Below are 20,341 nucleotides of genomic sequence, written 5' to 3'. Positions count from 1 at the left end.
CCTAAACAAAATGATAGAAATAATATAGTATCCTAAACCCATTGCGAAAAAATATCAAATTTATAAGGAGGATTATGATCACTTTGAACATTGGATGGGGATATAATTAGTCCTCTAACATAGGAATTCTTTTTATTTGTTGGTAATCTCTCATATGACTCTACCAGGTTTTCCAGGACAATGAGCACATTTGAGTTTTGTACTACCTATGTTACTCATAATAGATTAGCAAATTCAATCTTTGTTATGGACAAAATTACCTCTTGAGTATTTTTATTAACAATTTCCTTTCTCTTTTCATCATAGTTTTTAGCATAAAGCATGACAAGTTTTGGACAAGGGAATACTAGAGGAAATGCCAAATGAGCTATTCTAATAAGCCATGTTACCAATTTATATGTTATGGTCGCTACACTAGCATTATAATTAGAATACTTTTCATCCTTTTTTGGATTTGTCCACTTATTTTCAAGTGAAAACCTAATTTCAACAATTTTTTCCCCATGTATAATAAAGATCATAAATATCTATTTTTGATTTAGAATCTCTATGTAATCTCCTCTCAATAGTTGTGAGACTTAACGATTATAGACCTCGGCACTTGTGGAAGTATTTCTTTAAAAAGAATAAGCATACCAACATTCAGGACTAAATAGGTGGTATCTTATTTTGATGATGTATAGGTATTGGTTGAGCACTTGAAACCCTTCTTGTAATGTAGACTCTAGTCCTTCGTGAGAGAATACTCTTAAATAAGTAAACGAAAATGAAAGAAAATAGAATATAAAATTGGGATTAAGAAACCCCCCCCACTTGTGGTATAGGGATGCAATGACTAATATATTATACAATAAAGGGTAATATTTTATTCCATGATTGTCTTGATGTAGACTCCATATTGAGGTGGAAGTAATCACATACAAAGGATCCCATTGAAAGTACTACTGATAGGATAAGCCTCCTACTTGATAGGCAAGGGGAATTTTAGACTAACATGAGATCGAATGATAGAACCCTTCTTAAGAACCGATACAGTTGAGTGATGCTTGAAGGAAGGAGTGACAGAGGTAAATGAGATAACCCCATCGATCTCTCTTATAGCAACCTGCTACCTTATATTTTTCGGTAAGGGGCACCTCTCATAATCTTACTCTTGTATGACGGATCCCTAGTGTAATTGGGGAAAGAAACCTTGGCCCTAGACTACATTTGACAATTCTTGATAGTAATAGGTAGGTAGGTAAGGAACACAAAAAAGAAAAAAAAGAAAAAAGAAATAAGAAACTAACTCTCCAAGTATCAAAAATATCTTGAGTAATAGGGGTATGGATCACTCTCTTGACCTATTCTTAGAAAGACTAGAAATACAAGGGAATCATTTTGCATATTTTCAATTGATCTCGCAATCCTCGGACAACCCTTCTTTCTCTCAGGAAGACCCAGGTATGACCGCACTGCTTTTGAAAATTCAAATTATTGTTGTTGTTCTTCATGTTGCACTATTGGAACATTCATTTATGATGGTTTCTTGGTATGGTCCCCTTTGCCTCGGGACATGACTTGTTGAAATGAAAGATTTACCATTGTGGCCACACTTATGTTTAGTTGGTGATTTTATTTTAATTTATTTTTATTTTATTTTTGAGGCATTTTTCTATGAGAGAGTGTTGCATGATACCTTTAAGTCATTCATATCAAGGGATATCTTGGATAAACCTCATAGGAAAATTAGAATATCACCCTTCCATTCATTATGAGTTATGATTTCATTTAACCCTATAAACTTGGAAATACCTTGACTCTTGAATGAATATACTTCAATTTCACACTATGCCCAAGACTCTACATAAAGGTATAGAATGTGTTAAGCCTATAAGGACTGGAAGTGAAGGGGTACACACTACTATTCTGATCTAATCTTTAGTAATTATATCAAACCAATAAATGTAACGACCAAGTCACGAAATTAATGCAACTAAAAGGGAGTACAGTAAACACTCAGCATCTACAAGTGAAAGCTTATAAGTAGACCTTGATATTAAATTAACGTCTATGAAATTATTGGAGTTTAGCGAAGGATCTCAATCCTCTATCGATAAGTAAATTTTAGACAATTACTGTAGGATTAATCAATGCTATGATGAAAGAATGTTTTGACACAAATAAAGAGTAAGGTTAGTTGGTAAGAACTAATGAAAAAACTATGATGATAATGGTAAATGGATGGTCACTCAAGAAAGACATAGTATGTAAGATCACAAGCTATCAAAAATAGAAAGCAAACCCTTAAGGAAGAATAATGAAGCAAAAGAGAGAAGGGTAAATAAGTATGTTGACTAAGGTACAACATAGGAGGATAAGTAATTTTGACCTATAAATGGTAATGAAATTGAATAAACATGTTGACAAAGGTCATAAGGTTATGCCATGAAATGACTAAACTAATAACCAAAGAAGTATAATTACAGAATTAGCTATTGAATATATTAATGTGATGAACCATTCTTAATTGCCAAAAGCCTAGAAATGTTGCAATGGTTTTGTGTATTCTAAATATAACAACAACTATCTTACCTACTCCATAAGTATATTTATATTAAGTATTGGTAGGAACCCTAATTTGAAAAGAAACTTGAACCAACCAATGGTGGGTTAATCAATTATCATTCTATAAGCTATGGGACAATATTGCATAAGTCTATATTTTGATTATATGTAAGGTTGTTAGGAATATGGATTGATTTTTAAGGCAAGGCCCAAGTGGAACAATCATATCGAATCAAGGTAAATCTTCATATGAGAGTTATGCCTCTAGTTGCAGAAGACTTACAAGAGGAAGTTGAGAGCTAAGGGGGAGGATGTAAGGCCCACATTAATATCCTCTTCTAGATCTAGATGAAATAAATATGGTTAGGAGTTAATTGAATTATGATTTACATTTTGTTTTGTTTTACTAAGGGATCCTATAGGAGACTAATGTCAATTTTGATACCTATCTAGTAATAGTAGGTCGATAAGATAAGACCACATGGAAATGAGATTTAAAATGTCCAAGACAAGAACCTGACCATGAGACACTATGGATGATCTACTAGGTAGTTAGGAAGGATAAAATAACATTCAGCCTACTAAGAACAACTAGGAGCATAGGGTATGATGATAATCAGACATATGGGTATGTTTGAAATTGGTTCTAAATTATTACGACATAATTAATAAAACATTCTAAAAGTTTGTGGAGTTAAACTTGGAAAATCACATAAATCTCTCATAATGTGATAAAGGGATATTGTTAGGAACATCACTATGTTTAACTTGATCTAAAGTTACTAGTTAACCGGTCTGTACATTAGTGGTTTTCACTCAGGACATCTATGTTAAGATCCATTTTATATTGTTTTTATGATTTACTAAAAATGACTTAGAGTTTCATTGTTATGTGAGAAAGTGTTGTGATGATACTTTAATTGAAAATGATTTATATTAAGAAAAATTACTGTAGATACACATGTTTGATATTTCAATGTTTTAAATATTTTATGAGAATGATAATGCAATGTTTTGAATATGCACTTAGATGAAAGTTAAATGGAATAGGACATTGCAATATTTTATTGATAGTACTTAGAACAGAAATGGTTAGATGATACTTAATTGTATACATTAATGAGAAGTATGAGATAGTGGATTTATGTTGTACATGTTTGTATGTATCCTATATTATCTTATTGGGTTACTAATGTTTAAGTTGAGTGTGCAAGAAAGTGGAACCATGTAGATTAATGGGGGAAGCAAGGTTCAATCTTATGTGAACACAGTTAAGCCAAGGTGAATCTTTGGAAGATTCTAAACCTTGTTGTATTGTTTTTCTTTTGTAATGTGATTGTGCATGAGTGTTATAGTCAGAGAGCATAATTAATTAGAGACATGTCATCATGATGTGAAAAGTGTTTTAATGTATGCATGTGTGTGTGTCATTTGACACTTGTATTGTTTATGTGTAAATGACATGGAAAATAGGATTCTTTTGCATGAAGTCACTTAACCTAAGCCTAATCCTCATTATGAAATCAATTAACACACCTTGGAGAGTGTTAGGAGGAGTCACCTTCTTGACAGAATTCAAGTTATAAGAGATAGGAATTTTAGAGAGCCTAAAGTGATTCTCAAGTACTAATTTAGTGAAAATAAGTCACCCACATGGTAATAGTATGGGTTGGGGGTTGAAATATAATCATAAGTGGGTCTAGGGGACCCTCAAAAATAGTCATTTCCAAGACAATTCGAAAATCATATTGGCACATAACTTCTTTCCTCATTACACCACTTGGTTAAGTTCTTATTGGTGGAAGATACAAGAAAGTAAGAGAGGTAGGTGAGGATGAAAGTGGAGGTCTTTATAGGGATCTTGTGCCAACCTTGGTGATCATTCACCCACTCTCTAATTTTAAAGATAGCTAGGGATTGAGAAGGAGAAGCTTGAAAGCCAAGTAGGAAGAGGTTCTTGTTCCATTGCCATAGCTTGTAAGAAGGTTAGTGCTTCATGCCATGCTTCTTTATTGGAAATTGTAAGAGTTTCTTTTGTAGGATTGTGTGAGTGATATGGCATCATGTATTGTTCTTGGGTTCCTTGTGTTGTGGTGTATTGTGAGTGTATGTATGGTTTGTGAAACTTCCTGGGGTTTTTGTTAGATTTTCTTGTTTTGTTGGATGTGAATTTTGTTCATGGGTGTGAAGGCTTCACTCACCCTTGGGAGGGAAGAGCAAGCCTTGGGTGAAGGGGTTAGTTGAGCTTGAAATGTAGTTGAGAACATTGGAGTATGGGCTCCATTGTATGCCAAATTTGTTCATGGATTTCTTTGTGGTATGAAGGAAAAGATGTGGTGGAAAGGAGGTTATGGAGTATGGTTTTCAAGGTGGTTGTAGTTGATGGTAGTATGATGGGAGAATGCTTGAGAATAGCCCCAAAAGGGCATGAAATTATTGTTTAGTTAAAGCCCGAAAGGCATGGACATTATTGATTTATGAAAGCCTCGAAAGGGCATGAAAATTCTTGTTACAGATTTTATATGATATGGCAAGTCTTCTAATTGAGAGCCCACCTTCACCCAATGTGTATGATTCCAATTGAGAATCCATGTGCAAACCTTGGTTGGGGTTGTAAATGTCTTGCAAAATATGTGATTGTGTGAGTTAATGTGCTATGATGATGTGTGGATGAAACCTGATTGAGCCTTGTTTCCCCTAGCGTGGGGGTGGTCTCCTTGAGGCCTAGGTTGGGAGGTGAGCCTCCATGGTTCCCTATTTGTATCTCTCTTATGCAGGCATTCTTTTGGAGAGTTTTGGAAGTTTCATATTATGGAGTCCATTTCTTACTTACGAGCAGTTGCATTATTATTGTGTTGAAAAGGAGAGATAAATCTCCACTGGTTATGTGAGAGAATTTGTAATGTAGAGTGTAGTGTTGTTTACATTTCATATGTTCTTAGGGAGAGAAGTTGATGTATCTATATCAGACATGATATATCCATTGATTTATAGAATTCATGCTTGATTTTGTATTGAAAGAAATTTTTAGATGATCATGTTAGAGAAGATATGTTGTACTGATGTTGTACCATTCAGACTTAATTTGGAATGTGGAGAAAGAAGAATTTGAGTATCTTGAGATTACAATAAGATTGAAACTAAACTTTGCCACCTTGATATCTTATTTTTCTATTGCATAAGGAATAATTAAAAGTTTGATGTTTAGTATTGGAATTGATAAAGAAGTAAGGTATGCAATTGATAGGAAGAATGGTAGAAAGTTTTTAAGTCTTGGTATTGAATGATATCAAAGTAAATGAAAACATTTGATGCAATAAAAATTAACTCAACACTTCTTGAATTCTATTCTGAATTTGATTTCTCTAGCATTAAGATAGTATGCTATATGGAAATTTGTTATTAAAATAGAAATGTTAATTCTTAGAGAAAATAAATCATCCTCCAATCTCCACTAGAACTAAATAATTAGCTAAGTCTAAATGAGACTTGTAGATGCACATATGCATTCTGGAAAATGTATGGGGCTCAAAAAAATATAAGTCCTACTAATTCAGAGTAATATTTTATTGAATGAGAAGTTATCTAATATCTAAAAAGTAGACATACCTAGCTAGGAATAAATTCAAAATAAATAATGGGCTAAAGAGTATAAGTGTCTATTCACTATCTGTAAAGGAGCAATTTAAATATATATATCTTGATCTAGCCTTGAATTCCAAGGCGCCACCTTTTCTTCCATGACAATGAAAAAAACCTATAAATAAAATGAAAAGTATAATAAATGAAAGTTGCATCCATTTCTAGGCATTACCATCTAAGAGCATGAAAGAAAGGTACTTAAAAGTCATAAATTGCTGCTGACTATGTCATAATGTCCTTGCCATCTTGGACAGCAACATCACCCTTGTGCTTTATGAAGGAAAAAAGATTCTTAAGTGGGTAGGGTACCTTGGAGAGTGCACATACTCTCCTACTTGCTCCCCACCTACTCCCACTCATTCCTAGGCGCCCATGTGGCAAGTTAATATGATGGAAATTAGGTGTATTTTAATGTGTTATGTCTTTAAATAAAACAAAATCTACCCAAATTCAAGTTGACCCCAAAAGCATGTGCTTGGAAAAAAGAGGTAATTTTAAATTGCATGGGGTTGTGTGAAAGGACAGCCTATAGTGTCATAATGATGAAAGACTAGACCCTCTTGCTTAGGATTTAGAAGGAAGTGACAACAAGATATGAATAAAGAAGTGATTTTAGTTTTAAAAGAAATTGAATATGTATTCATAGGTGAGGTTGACTCTTAGTTTTATTTGTTTTTTTAATATGATACATTAAATAACAAATTTATGCTTGTAGTGAATGCTGATCTATAAGTGGGTTATAGTTATTTCATCACTTAAATAGTCATATTAATATGTTATTGAATTTAATAAATTTTATTTAGCATAAAGGGGATTATAAGTATGTGGGGATGATATTATTTAGATATATATATATAGTATTGATATCATATTATATTATTTAGATATACATTATTTTATTTAGCAGTTATTTTGGTCGAGAGTAGTATAGATAAGGAAAACAATTAGGGCACTTAGTTTTGAATATGTTGACAAATAATTGCTTGGCCATTGTTGTTGTTCCTAGCTATAATTAATGGTGTTTTGATGTTAATGTAAAGAGGTATGGGATTAAATGATAATTTGATCAGGGTAATATCTGCGCAATAATGCCAAGTATAGTAGCCTTGATTTAATATTAAATAATAATAATGTTTGCATATTCATAATAGTAAGTAAATTACTAGTTAATATAATGATAATATTGATGGAAACAAATTGATTAATGATTCATCCTCTCGTTGCAATCCTCAGTGCTATCACCGCTATATTCACATAAGTTGAATCACATCTACCCATCAAAGTGTCCTAGTTTGAGTGTAGAAGAATAAGGGCTCATAACTTCACTTCCTAAGTGGAACCTTTTGATCCATTAACGAACCTTAACAACTCCAAGTTTAAATATGGATAGCATATCCTTTAATCTGATCAAAAAATTTAGTTAGGTAATTACCAAAGCTTCATTGTAAACTATAGACCTAGAATGCAACTCACACTTTTAATTATACAGAGTAATAGTCAAGTATAACTGCCACCTGATAGGAGTATAATCCCCCTTCATAGCGCACACAAAATCATTCAGCTAATCAAGAAACATTAATGTATTTTACGAGAAACAAAAAAAATTGGTTGTGTTCGTCTGTTAAAATTTATGGCATGACAAGTGATTTGTAAACCATTTAGTCATCAGGATCTTACCTAGAAACTAAATTTGAGAAGAGAACTAAAAGACTAAAAGTGGTGAAAGAGCCGACATACTTTGTTGCATTCATCAATCAAGAAGCCTTTCTATGATTTAGATTCTAAAATACTATTGCTACAAGTTTAGAACTACAAAACTATTATCAATCAATGAAAAAACAAGTGGAAATAACTTTACATAAAGCCATAATTTGTGGTATGTGAGATGTATTGGGTATTTTTTTATATTAGTACTTACATTCTTGATTGTACATACTATAGCTAAGAGCTGAAGTTAGTACTCATAGTTGATTAAAACCCAACACATAGCAGATTGATAGAGTGGACATGTGTTGTCATTATGGTGATGTTGTTGTAAAATGTGGTGTTCATTTCCCTTTTGGCCCAAAATACACCTCATGCCAATGATATTTTGTGATCTAATGATTGATGTAAGGTCACAATGATGTTAATCCCTATTGCCTTGTGGTGACATGTCTAACAGTCCACATGGCATCATTGCAAGAGCCTTTCATAAAGTTTTGGCCCCATTTTCCTTCCTTCTTGAAAATTAATTGATACGAAAGGTGAGTCACTATAAAAAATAATTTTTATTTTATATATTTAAATATTTTAACACTTATCAATATTTTAGGGTTTATTACCGTTTCAGCCCAAAATCCACCAGACATTGTTGATCATTGGTGAACTAATGTTCAATGCTCAATTCTCATAGAATGCCCATAAGAGGAAAAATATTTACAAGAAATTCCCATAGAATGCATCAAATGCCCATTTTATTAATATCAAAATATTTCCATACAACCCCATTCAAAGTGAAGGCACTAGGGAAAAAAAGGGGTAAAGAAAACCCTCAGTATATCCCTCATGTCATTAGTCTTTTGTGATCTAATGGTCAATTTTTTGTGTTAATTATTTGTCATTTACTTTCAAATTCACCATTGTGATTAGTAGATTAGATCTAACATATCATTGTGGTACTTGTTTATGTGATTTATGATATTATTGAGTTAGTGGTGATAGTTTGATATTTGTTTCATAGATCTTGATAATTTGGCCTTAAAAAATTTAAAGTAGATTAAGTAATTCTATAATTTACTTTGCAAATTAGCTAGAATTCTAGAATTTAACTAGTAACTACTCACTACTAATGATTTAGGAAAATGAAGTTACATGCATGATTCAAAATTAAATCTTAAATTCTACAATCTACAGTTATAGTACAATGATTTGTAAACCATTTAGTCCTTGGGATCTTACCTAGAAATGTCCATTTTATTAATATCAAAATATTTCTATACAACCCCATTCAAAGTGTTGGCACTAGGGAAAAAAGAATGAGGTAAAGAAAAAACCTGATATAGCCCAAGACCAAAGTATTGTGTACATACATTTGCCTTAAATGGGACTTAAGTAGGGCATCTTCTCTTTTACAAGAAATATTAGGGCCATACCCCCTATTACAATGAATTTCATGAGAATGAGAATGGTTCATTTTAAAGGTTATATACAAATGATATTTACTTTTAAAAGAGGCCAAATGCAATGTTGAAGTGACCCCTTGATGGTAACCTTCTGTTTGCCTTGAATCCACCTGCCACAACAAAGATCAACTACCATGCCAAAATAACATCGAATAGGGTTAGAGTATAATAAACCTAAATACTAGCTATAATTTTCATAGGAGTAAATACCATTTAGGGATTTTATTTAAATTTGATTGATATAAAAGCCCTTAAATAACCAAATGTTCCAGGAAAATCATAACAAAGAGCATTTTTCATCATTATACTTGGCAATGACTCAAAAAAATTTCAATAAAACAATCCATGATTCCATAGTTAACATAGTTATTAAAAAAATTCTATGCTAATAGATTATTGATAATGTTAAGGAGTAAAGTTAAATAAAACAAAATGTAACAAGAGTTTTAGAGCTTGAGTTTCAATGATCTCTATAGATTAATTTAAAACAAAAAGCACAAGATGATCACTAGTCTAGTCTAAAGGCCTCCTAAAGATCCTCAATAGCAGCCTCAAGGGTTCTATCTCGTAATATATCCTCCTCCATGAAGTATTGCTCCAACTAATCTTCTTCTAAGGGTTCAATGATTAAGGAGAAATAGATGAGGAAACATAGGTTCCTCTTGTAGGAATCAGTTTCTTCCCAAAAGCTAGTCAGGCTTGCTATTAAGATGATTGGGTAGGTTACAACAGGTTCCCCATGAACATAAAGCTATTGAAAACAATTGGTTAATTGTGTATTTTCTTTTATGTTACAAAAAATGTGATATCATTGCTAGTCACTGTATGTCGATCTCACTTGGGCAATGAAGGTAGTTTCCTATATCTATCAAGCATTCCAAAGTTTTCCAAGTTCAGAAGATAGTATCTACCAAGTTCACTTGGGTGACAAAGGGAAGATCAAAGAAGTTGAGTGTTAACCAAGCTCACTCGATTAATAAAGGAAATGTTGGATGTAACCAATGTTAATCGATCTCACTCAATTACCAAAGGAACTTTGTGAATATGAAATGTTAATTGAGTTCACTTGGTTAACACAAGAAATTGTTTTTGAGTTAATGTCTACCAAGCTGGTTCGACTAATGAAGGATTTTCTTATTTTGGTAATATTGAGTTCAATTGAATTTATTTTTAGTTCTAGCCTACTAAGGAGATGAATATTAAGTATTCTAAGTTGTATTCAAGCTAAATTGATAATGTGTAAGATAAAAATATAAGGTCAACTTTAGAATTTATTATATGAACATAATAGAAGATTTGAAGATGCTTAGAGTTGTGTGCATAAAAGTGTCCTAGGGACCCATTTTGTCAAAATAGACTAGATTTATCAAATCAAGTTTTTGATCCTTAATATGACCTCAAAATTCAAAACACAAAGAAAGTACCCCCTATAGAATTCAATTTTTTTTTCTAAAAATGTAAGTTTTTCAAACAAAGTCACTGATTTGTGACCAAAAACAACTTTTTATTAAAAAAAAAAAAAAAAATCCTAACTAATGCAAATCAAGTCAAAATGATCAAAAAATTGGATTAAGACATCTTGAACACATAATAAACTTGAAAAAAAAATTTAGAACCAAAATCCAAGTTGTTTAGGAGATATGATCAAATCTTTAAAAACCTAGGGTTTTGGCCTTCAAACCAATCTACATATGGGTTAGCCTTAAAACCAAAGTTAGAACTCTACAAAACCACTTGATTAGATCCAATATACTAATATTAAAAAAAAAAAATGAGAAATGAAAGAAAATGGAGCTAGAAACTTGATCCAAGCCCCACGATGGGTGCCAAAAATGTGTGCATAAAAGTGTCACACTTCTATAAACCATTATTCTTGAGAGAACCCATGGAAGAGCGAGTCTTAAGAGATGGCTTATAGCTCTCTATATATGATGTGCATAGGATATGAGATGGTGGCTCTAAAATGAACCAAACTATGCAACCCTTGCAAGGTGCACCGTAGAATGAGAGATTCAAAGAGTAGAGGCAAGAGTGCCAATATCCAAGAATCTAGAATAAAATGCAATGCAAATGCAAGCTATTCTAAATGAAATTCAAGCTAACAAAGAGAACTAAAACAAAGCGTAAATGAAACTAAGCTAAAAATTATTCCATAATGTAAGTACAATGAGAGCTAAGCTAAAATGGAAAAATGCAAGACTGCTCCAAGTCTCCAAAGTCACCAAGAAAACCTATAGCATAACAATAGCATGAGAGACTAAGATTTTTTGAATGAGGAGATAGCCCTCCCTTTTATAGAAAAATAGAAAATAGAGATTACAAGGAAAAAGAGGAATAATCAAGGGAGGAGAATTTTCATCTTGAGTGATCCATGTGCACGAGCATCTCAACCAATCACAATTAATGGTTGACTTTTGAGAGGGTTTGAAATGTGTGGAGGAGAATTAAAGTTATTTTAAAAATAGAAGATTCCTCTCATATAGAAAATTATGCATTTATGTGTAGACAAAAATGAATTTTTTTAAATTTCTAAAATAGAAATAGTTCTTTGTGTGAACACTCAGGATAAGAGATGAGTGGGGAATTTTATTTAATTAAAAGGGGGACATGTTCTTTTAATTAAATATGAACTTGGGATAAAGTGGTTATACCATAGGTTATAATCAAATAAATAGATTTTGAGGATTAGATCAAAAATAACCATTAGATAAATTATAAAAAAATGCTAGAAAGGGGGCTCACAGTAAAGATGACAATTTTTAGTTGATTACAAGAGGAAGTGAATTAGAAGGATAAGAAAAATATTCTTATTGAACTGCAAAGATACATTCAATCAGGAAGGATCAAGTATACAAGCTAGACTTGAGATCTATATTCAAAAATTTAGTTGTATTAAAAATTAGGTCATCTCATTGTTACTCTCTAACCATTGTAGCAGTGATGTAAATCTCTTAATAGAGTTGGCTTGACAACTATTTGTAAATACTCTAACAAGGTGGCATTTCTGTTTGAAGTGTCTTGAATATCTCTAACAAGGTCGCTCATAACAGGGTGATTAAATTCTCTAATAGGGTTACACCTAAAAATTTATTTTGTAACCTTTAATAGGGTTGGCTCCTAATAGGGCTCACTTTAGAAAAGTGAAAATCAGTAACAAGTTGCAACTAATGGTTTTTTTCCAAATTGGGTTTCCATGTTAAATCTTGGTGCCACTTGTGTTCATGCTATTTATTTCATGTGTATGAAACTAAGTTAAGTAAGATTAATCATAGATAATATCTTAAGATTTTCATGTTAAGAACTTGCTAAGTTATTTTAGTGTTTGACAAGTTACAATATTTGCTAGTGTAAACCAAGTGACCATGTTTACCAAGCATCAATATTTTTAGTAAAGCTTATTCTAATATCCAAGAGATCTAGGGTTTATTTTTGTGGTAACTGATTCACCCCTCCCCTCTTAGATACTACTCTTATATTTCCAACAATTAGTATTAGAGCTTCTTGGTGCTTGCAAAGAAAGGTTTCCAGGACCTAAGCTAAAGATTGGTATGTCTTATAGGAGAGAGATTCCCAAGATAAGGAAAGATAACTTTGAAGCATGGAAGAAACTTATGAAGTTGCATTTGGCAACCATAAGTGATTTAGGTTTGAAATATTTAAACATTCCTTACAAAGCTCATATTAATACAATGACTATGGAAGAAATTGCTGAAAAGAAAAATTATAATATCATGATGATTGACATAGGATCAGCTCTTAACTATGTTGAATTTGACGAGGAGAAAGGATGTGCTATTTCTCATGACATGTGGAGAAAACTAAAAAAAATCTATGGAGGTGATGATAATGTGAAAAGAGCCAAGGCAAAAAGCTTAAGAGATCAGTTTGATTAGATGAAAATGAGAGAAGAAAACATGGTAAAATATGTTGAAAGAATCAAAGCCAATGTTAGTGCCATCAAAGCCTTTGGAGAAAAAAATGGTAAGCAAGGTTCTCAGAATCCTTCTTCCTATCTATGCAATTAGAGTGTCTATTATTCAAGAAATGAGATGTGATCCAAAAAATGAAATAAACTTGGATGCTCTAGTTGGAAGATTGACTGCAATTGAACTAGATAACTATGATAATTATACTCCTAGCTCTAGCAATCTTGAGTTTGGATTTGAAGCTAAGGTATCCCTTAAGAGGAAAGTTAAAAGGTCTAAAATCAAACAATTTGAAAGTGAAGAGGAATATAATTTTGACAGTGATCTTGAAGCCATTGAAGAATTTCTTGCAAGAAGGTATCCCAAGGGCAAAGGAAAGTATAAAGGTAAAATTCCTTTAATTTGTTTCTCTTATGAAGAAGTTGGATAGTCTACTACAAGGTGCCCAAACATAGGAGACAAAGATGAAAAGAAGCACAAAAAATAAAAGGCAAAGAGGACTTCAATTATATCAAGGACTACAAGGACAAAGGTAAGAAATCTTGTTTTATGGCTAAAATTTAGATAGTAGTGAAGATGATGAAATGATATATATTATTGTAAAAAATGAATCTAATGATGAAGGAGATAAAATCACACTTATCTCTTATGTTAGCAAAAATGATACATGGATTATTGATAGTCACTGCTTACATCATATGACTATTAAAAAAACAAAATTTGAACATATGAAACATTATGATGGTGGAAGTGTGAGATTTGGAAATAATGAACATTGTCATATAAAGGGAAAAGGTTGTATCTCACTAATCAATGGACTTAGATGTGATAATTCTTATTGGGTTGAAGGACTAAAGAATAATCTACTAAGTGTAGCATAGTTGAATAACATTAGATTTGAGGTAGTATTCATGAATGGGAAGGCCAAGCTGCTGGATGAAAAAGAAAATCTGGTTGGGTTTGGCAAACAAAAAAGAGGTAACCTATTCTACCTAGATTTCAGTGAAAGTTCATGTTTTATTGCTCAAGTAGAAGAAAGATGGCTATGGCATAAAAGGTTATTTCATGTGAACTTTGATAATCTAATCAAGATAAGAAAGAAGAAAAGAGTAAGAGGTATTCCTACTTTGAGAAAACTTGATATGGGGTTATGACAAAATTGTCAAATTGGTATGATGGGAAAGACAAGTTTCAAATGAAAGGACTATCATTTTGAAGAAGTCTTGGAGCTAGTTTATATAGAATTATATGTACCTATTGGAATAATAAGTTACAATGGAGATAATTATTTTATCCTTTTTGTTGATAATTATTCTAAAATGATGACTTTAATGTCTCTGAAAGAAAAGTCTGAAGCATTTCAAAAATTTAAGTGGTATCTAGCAAGAGTAGAGAAAGAAACTAGAAAGAAATTGAAGTGTTTGGGGTCAAACAAAGGTGGTGAATTCATTTCCAATGAGTTCAATGAATTTTTCTTTGAAAGAGGAATTAAGAGATAAGTATCAGCCCCTAGTACACCATAGAAGAATGGTATAGCTAAAAGAAGGAACAAATCCATCATGGATTGTGCAAGAACTTTAACGATAGAAAAGAGAGTTACAATCAAATACTGGAAGGAATCAATCATTATTACAATGCATACCTTAAATAGAGTACAATTGAAAAAAGACTCAAATAAAACTCCTTATGAACTATGGGATGGCTACAAACCTAATGTAAGTTACCTGAAAGTATTTGGTAGAAAATGTTATATCTTGAAGGAATCTAGGAGAGGTAAATTTGATGTCAAAGGAAATGAAGGCATATTCCTAGGATACTCCTATATAAGTAAAGCATATAAATATTTGAATTTATCCACTCATAAGATCATAGAAAGTGCACATGTGAGAATTCATGAGTTTGTAGAAAAGAGTGAAGAAGAGAACAACAAAGAACCTAAGGATTACATAAGGTTTGTTTACTATGAACCTGATACATTGAAAAATCTAATTGGAATTAGGAGGCCCTAGCTTTGAAGTCCCAAAAATCTCCAAAAGCACTTTAGTTGCAACTAGTTTAACTTGAGTCACAGTCTAAAAGACTTGAGTCATAGTTAGAAGCTATTGAGCTAATCCCAAAGCAAATAGGGTTTGATGGACCCAAGTGATAGACAGTGGGACTTGAGCTTGATATACAAGATCATGGCAAGGTTAGTAGAAAAAATTCTAAATCTAATGTACCTTTTTTGGCAAGATATATTAGAAGGCACCATGCACCTGATCAGATCATTGGAGACAAGTTAGATGTAACGATGATAAGAAACAAATTAAAAGGTACATGTTTGCTTGCTAAATCTAAGCCAAAATTAGTGAAAGATTCTTTGGATAATGAAAGTTGGATTGAAACTATGAATGAAGAAATATAACAAATAGAGAGGAATAAGACTTAGACTCTTGTTCCTAGACCCAAGGATAATAATGTAATTGACACAAAGTGGGCTTTTAGAAATAACTTGAATAAAGGTGGAGAAGTTTCTAGAAAAAAAAGTAAGGTTAGTATGCAAAGGTTATTCTCAAGAAGAAGGTATTGATTATGGTAAAAAAATTTCTTTAGCTCTCTCATCCTGATGATGGATCACAGAGTGTGATCCGAAATGTTGATGCAAAAATTGTAACATAATCTACCCAAAAAACACAACTAAGAATTCTAATGGATTGTGGAAAACTACTATCAACAAAAAAATTTCTCTTGTTTCTAGATTAGAAGGTGTTAGAACTTTACTTTCTTATTCCACACATAAAGGATTTAAAGTTTATCAAATAGATGTGAAATCTGCATTCTTGAAGAAGAAGTTTACATAGAATAACCTAAAGATTTTGTGGATCCTAGAAAAAGGAATATGGTCTGTAAATTGCACAAAGTATTGTATGTTCTTAAGAAAGCACCCCGGGCTTAGTATGAAAGACTTCATAACTACTTGATAAAGATTGGTTTTCAAAGAACAAATGCTAACAATAGCTTGTACATCAAAGGACCAGACAAGAAAATTGTGTTGGCTAAAATCTTTGTGGATGAAATTTTATTTATAGGAAATGATGATTTATGCAAGTTATTTTCAAAAGAAATGAGTAAATAATTTGAGATGTCCATGTTTGGAGGGATAAAATTCTTTGTTTGATTGTAGATCCATCAGAAGAAAGAGGGTATATATATTACTCAATCTAAATATATCAAGGAGACACTAAAGAAATTTGGAAATAGAAGATTCAAGACTGGTTGGAACACCTATGCCTACTAGACATAATCTTTCCAAAAATGATGATTCAAAAGAGGTAGATCAAACCACAAATAGATTAATAATTGGAAAATTACAATATCTAGTGCACACAAGGCCTGATATTGCATTAGCAGTTGGTATGGTGGAAAGATTCTCAAAAAATCCCAAAGAAAATCACATGATAGAAATCAAGAGAATCATGAGGTATTTGAAGGGTACAGAAGACAATGGATTATGGTACAAGACAGAAGGAAATCTGGATTTGATAGTATTCATAGATGTTGATTGGGTAGGAAGTGTTGATGAGAGAAAGAGAACCAGTATTGGATCATTTTTTATTGGTAAAAGACTAGTGTCTTAGAAAAGAAAAGAATACAATTGTATTTATCAGTCCATAGCAAAAGTAGAATATGTGGCATCAATAGTTAATTGTTCCAATGTTATTTGGTTCAAAAAATTGTTGGTAGGTATGAAGGTAGAGATCAAGGTTCTAGTAATTATCTTCTATGATAACACCAGTGCAATTAATATATCAAAGAATCTTATGATGCATTCCAAAATAAAGCACATTGCTATAAAATATCATTTTTTGAGAGAATTGGTACAAGATAAAGAGGTAATATGGGAATATGTGAATAATAAAGAACAAATTATAGACATATTCTCTAAGCCATTACCTAAGGATGCATTTTTTTATGTAAGAGGTAAGCTAGGGGTCATTCCCCTATCTAAAGCTCACTAAATAAAGTTTAGTGATGCATCAACTAGAGCATGTTGAAGATTAGTTAGTTGATGTAGTATTGAAAATTACATATTGCATATGAATCAGTACATGAGATACACTAATATTCTCTGACCATAGTCTTTGGCATGAGGTGTCAAAGAGGGAGAGTTTTGCTATCATACTATTATATCTCATAAGAAATTTTAGAAATTCTATAAAGAAGGAGAGTATACATTTCACAAAAATATTATAAAGGAATAATTATTTGTAGAGATGTCAAAGAGGGAGAACTTAGTTTGATATCAAAGAAGGAGAGTTTGCTATCTAAAGAAGATGTTGAAGACAGAGTTTTGCTAACAGAGGGAGAAACTAAAGGTAGAGGGAGTTCACATTGATAGAGGGAGTTCACATGAATGAGAATCAAAATGAAACTAAGGATATGTTCCTTACTTTATTCTTGCTCTAAAATTTCATTGTATTATGACATGTTGTGTTGCCATCAATGCCAAAAAGGGAGATTGTTGAAAACAATTGGTTAATTGTGTATTTTCTTTGATGTTACACAAAATATGATATTATTGCTAGTGAATATATACCAAGCTCACTTGGGTAATGAAGACAATTTCTTGTGTCTATTGAGCATTATAGAGTTTGCCAAGTTCAGAAGATAGTATCTATCGAGTTCACTCAGGCAAAAAAGGAAAGATCACATAAGTTGAGTGTTAACCGAGCTCACCCCATTAATGAAGAAAATGTTGGATGGAACCAGTATTAACTAAGCTCACTTAATTTCCAAAGGAAATTTATGAATATGCAGTGTTAATTGAGTTCACTTGGTTAACATAGGAAATCATTTCTAAGTTAGTGTTTACTGAATTGGGTAGACTAAAAAAGGATTTTCTTATTTTGGCATATTGAGTTCAATTGATTTGATTGTTGGTTCTATCTAATCAAGGAGATGAATATCAAGTATTCTAAGTTATATTCAAGCCAACTTGACAATTTGTTAGATATAAATATAAGGTCAAGTTGAAAATTGAATGTGTGAATATAATAGAAGATCTAAAGATGCTTAGAGGAAGAAGATTAGAAGAATAAGAAGAATATCCTTGTTGAGCTGCAAAGATGGATTCAATCGGGAAGGATCAAGTATACACGCCATAATTGAGATCTATAGTAAAAAATTTAGTTGCATCAAAAATTAGGTCATTTCATTGTTACCTTCTAACCATTGTAACAATGATCTAAGTCTCTTCATAGAGTTTGCTTAACAACTATTTGTAAATCCTCTAACAGGATGGCATTTCTATTTGAAGTGTCTTGAAGACCTCTAACAAGGCCACTCCTAATAGGGTGATTAAATCCTCTAATAGGTTCACACCTAATAGTCTATTTTTAACCTTTAATAGGGTTGGCTCCTAACAAGGCTTGCTTCAGAAAGGTGAAAATCAGTAACTAGTTGCAATTGGTGGTTTTTCCCAAATTGGGTTTCCATGTTAAATCTTGGTGTCACTTATGTTCATGCTATTTCTTTCATGTGTATGCAACTAAGTTAAGTAAGATCAATAAAAAATAATATCTTAAGTTTTTTGTGTTAAGTAGTTGCTGAGTTATTTTAGTGTTCTCCAATTTACAACATTTGCTAGTGTAAACCGAGTGATTGTGTGTTTACCAAGCATCAATAGTTTTAGTAAAGCTTATTATGACATCCAAGGGATCTATTTTTGTGTTAATTGATTCATCCCTCCCCTTCAATTACTCCTCTTATATTTCCAACAAAATCATGTTGTAATTTTCTCCTAACGGGATGGTAAGGTTATCCCTAATATTTTGGAGGACAATGTTGAAGTCACCAAGTAGAACATCTTTAAACAATTCATTGTATAAGGTGGCTATGAGATCATGGTCTGATAAAAATGGTGATCAACTAATATGAACATGGTTACAATGCTCAGGTTGGACTGGAATCTATTAGGACTGTTAACAAATTAGGTCCCTAAGCATTGTAGAACTACCCGCCAAATGACCTTTCTTAAATTTAACAATTTGCATAATGTGCTCTATTTTGATAGATTTGTTAAAAGCCATGAGCTGAGAGGGGAAAGAAAGCTTGGTCAAAGTATCAATTGAATAAGAGTGGAGCCTAGAAAGCCAACCCTTGAGAAAAATAGGTGAAGGGATGCTCGCCAACTTATCACTTGAAATGCCATAAAAGGCATACAATCTAGTCACTAAGAAAATCTTCCAAAAAGCACTTCCCTTTGTTAGAATTGCTTTAGAATAATTGAGGGGGGGGGGGGGGGGGGTGAATCAATTATTCAAGGTCCAAATGTCCTATTGAAACTTTTCTCTTGATACAGTGAACTAATCCAAGCATTCACTCTTCCAAACATTAACTTGCAAGCACAACACATAAGAAATCTACACATAACACAGTGATTTATGTGGAAACCCAATTTGGGAAAAACTACTAGTAACTTACTACTCAATTCTCACCCTCCTGATGTGATGCCCTATGAAAGGCCTACCCTATTAAAGGCTTACAACTCACACTATTAAATGTGACCTCATTAGAGGATTTAACCACCCTGTTAAAAGTGGGCCTAGTAAAAGGACTTTAGAACATTCATTTGGAATGTCACCTTGTTAAAGGATTCACAAATGGCTATTAGGCCAACCTAAGACCATAGGATTTTTAGATCTAATACAATTGCTAGAGAGTATTAGAAAATCTTGACCTGACTACAACGTACAACTTATCTTGTAGATTTCAGATCACTTCTCAGCTCATATCCTTGCCTGGCCTTCTATCTCTGCAACTCTTAACTACTTGCCTTTTCTTTGAAGCTTTATCTTTTTGAGTCTCCATACACAATTTACTAGTTCAACCATCTCTTCATGGCCACTCTTATAAGTAGAGCCTCTATGCTCTTCCTTCTCCTAGATGTCTCCTTCTTGACACCCTTTTAATCACTTTGCAAATTTTTGGCACTTCTGTAGCAATAGGATTAGTAGCTGAATGCTTCTTGGTCTATGATTTCCTAAATAAAAGTCTTGGAGTTCTTTTTTTGCCCTTGATTCT

Source organism: Cupressus sempervirens, chromosome 10, assembly GCF_028749045.1.
Source record: "Cupressus sempervirens isolate cs-2001-9-10 chromosome 10, ASM2874904v1, whole genome shotgun sequence".
Taxonomy (NCBI): domain Eukaryota; kingdom Viridiplantae; phylum Streptophyta; class Pinopsida; order Cupressales; family Cupressaceae; genus Cupressus; species Cupressus sempervirens.
The sequence above is the reverse complement of the archived record's forward strand: the minus strand, read 5'-3'. Positions refer to the sequence as shown.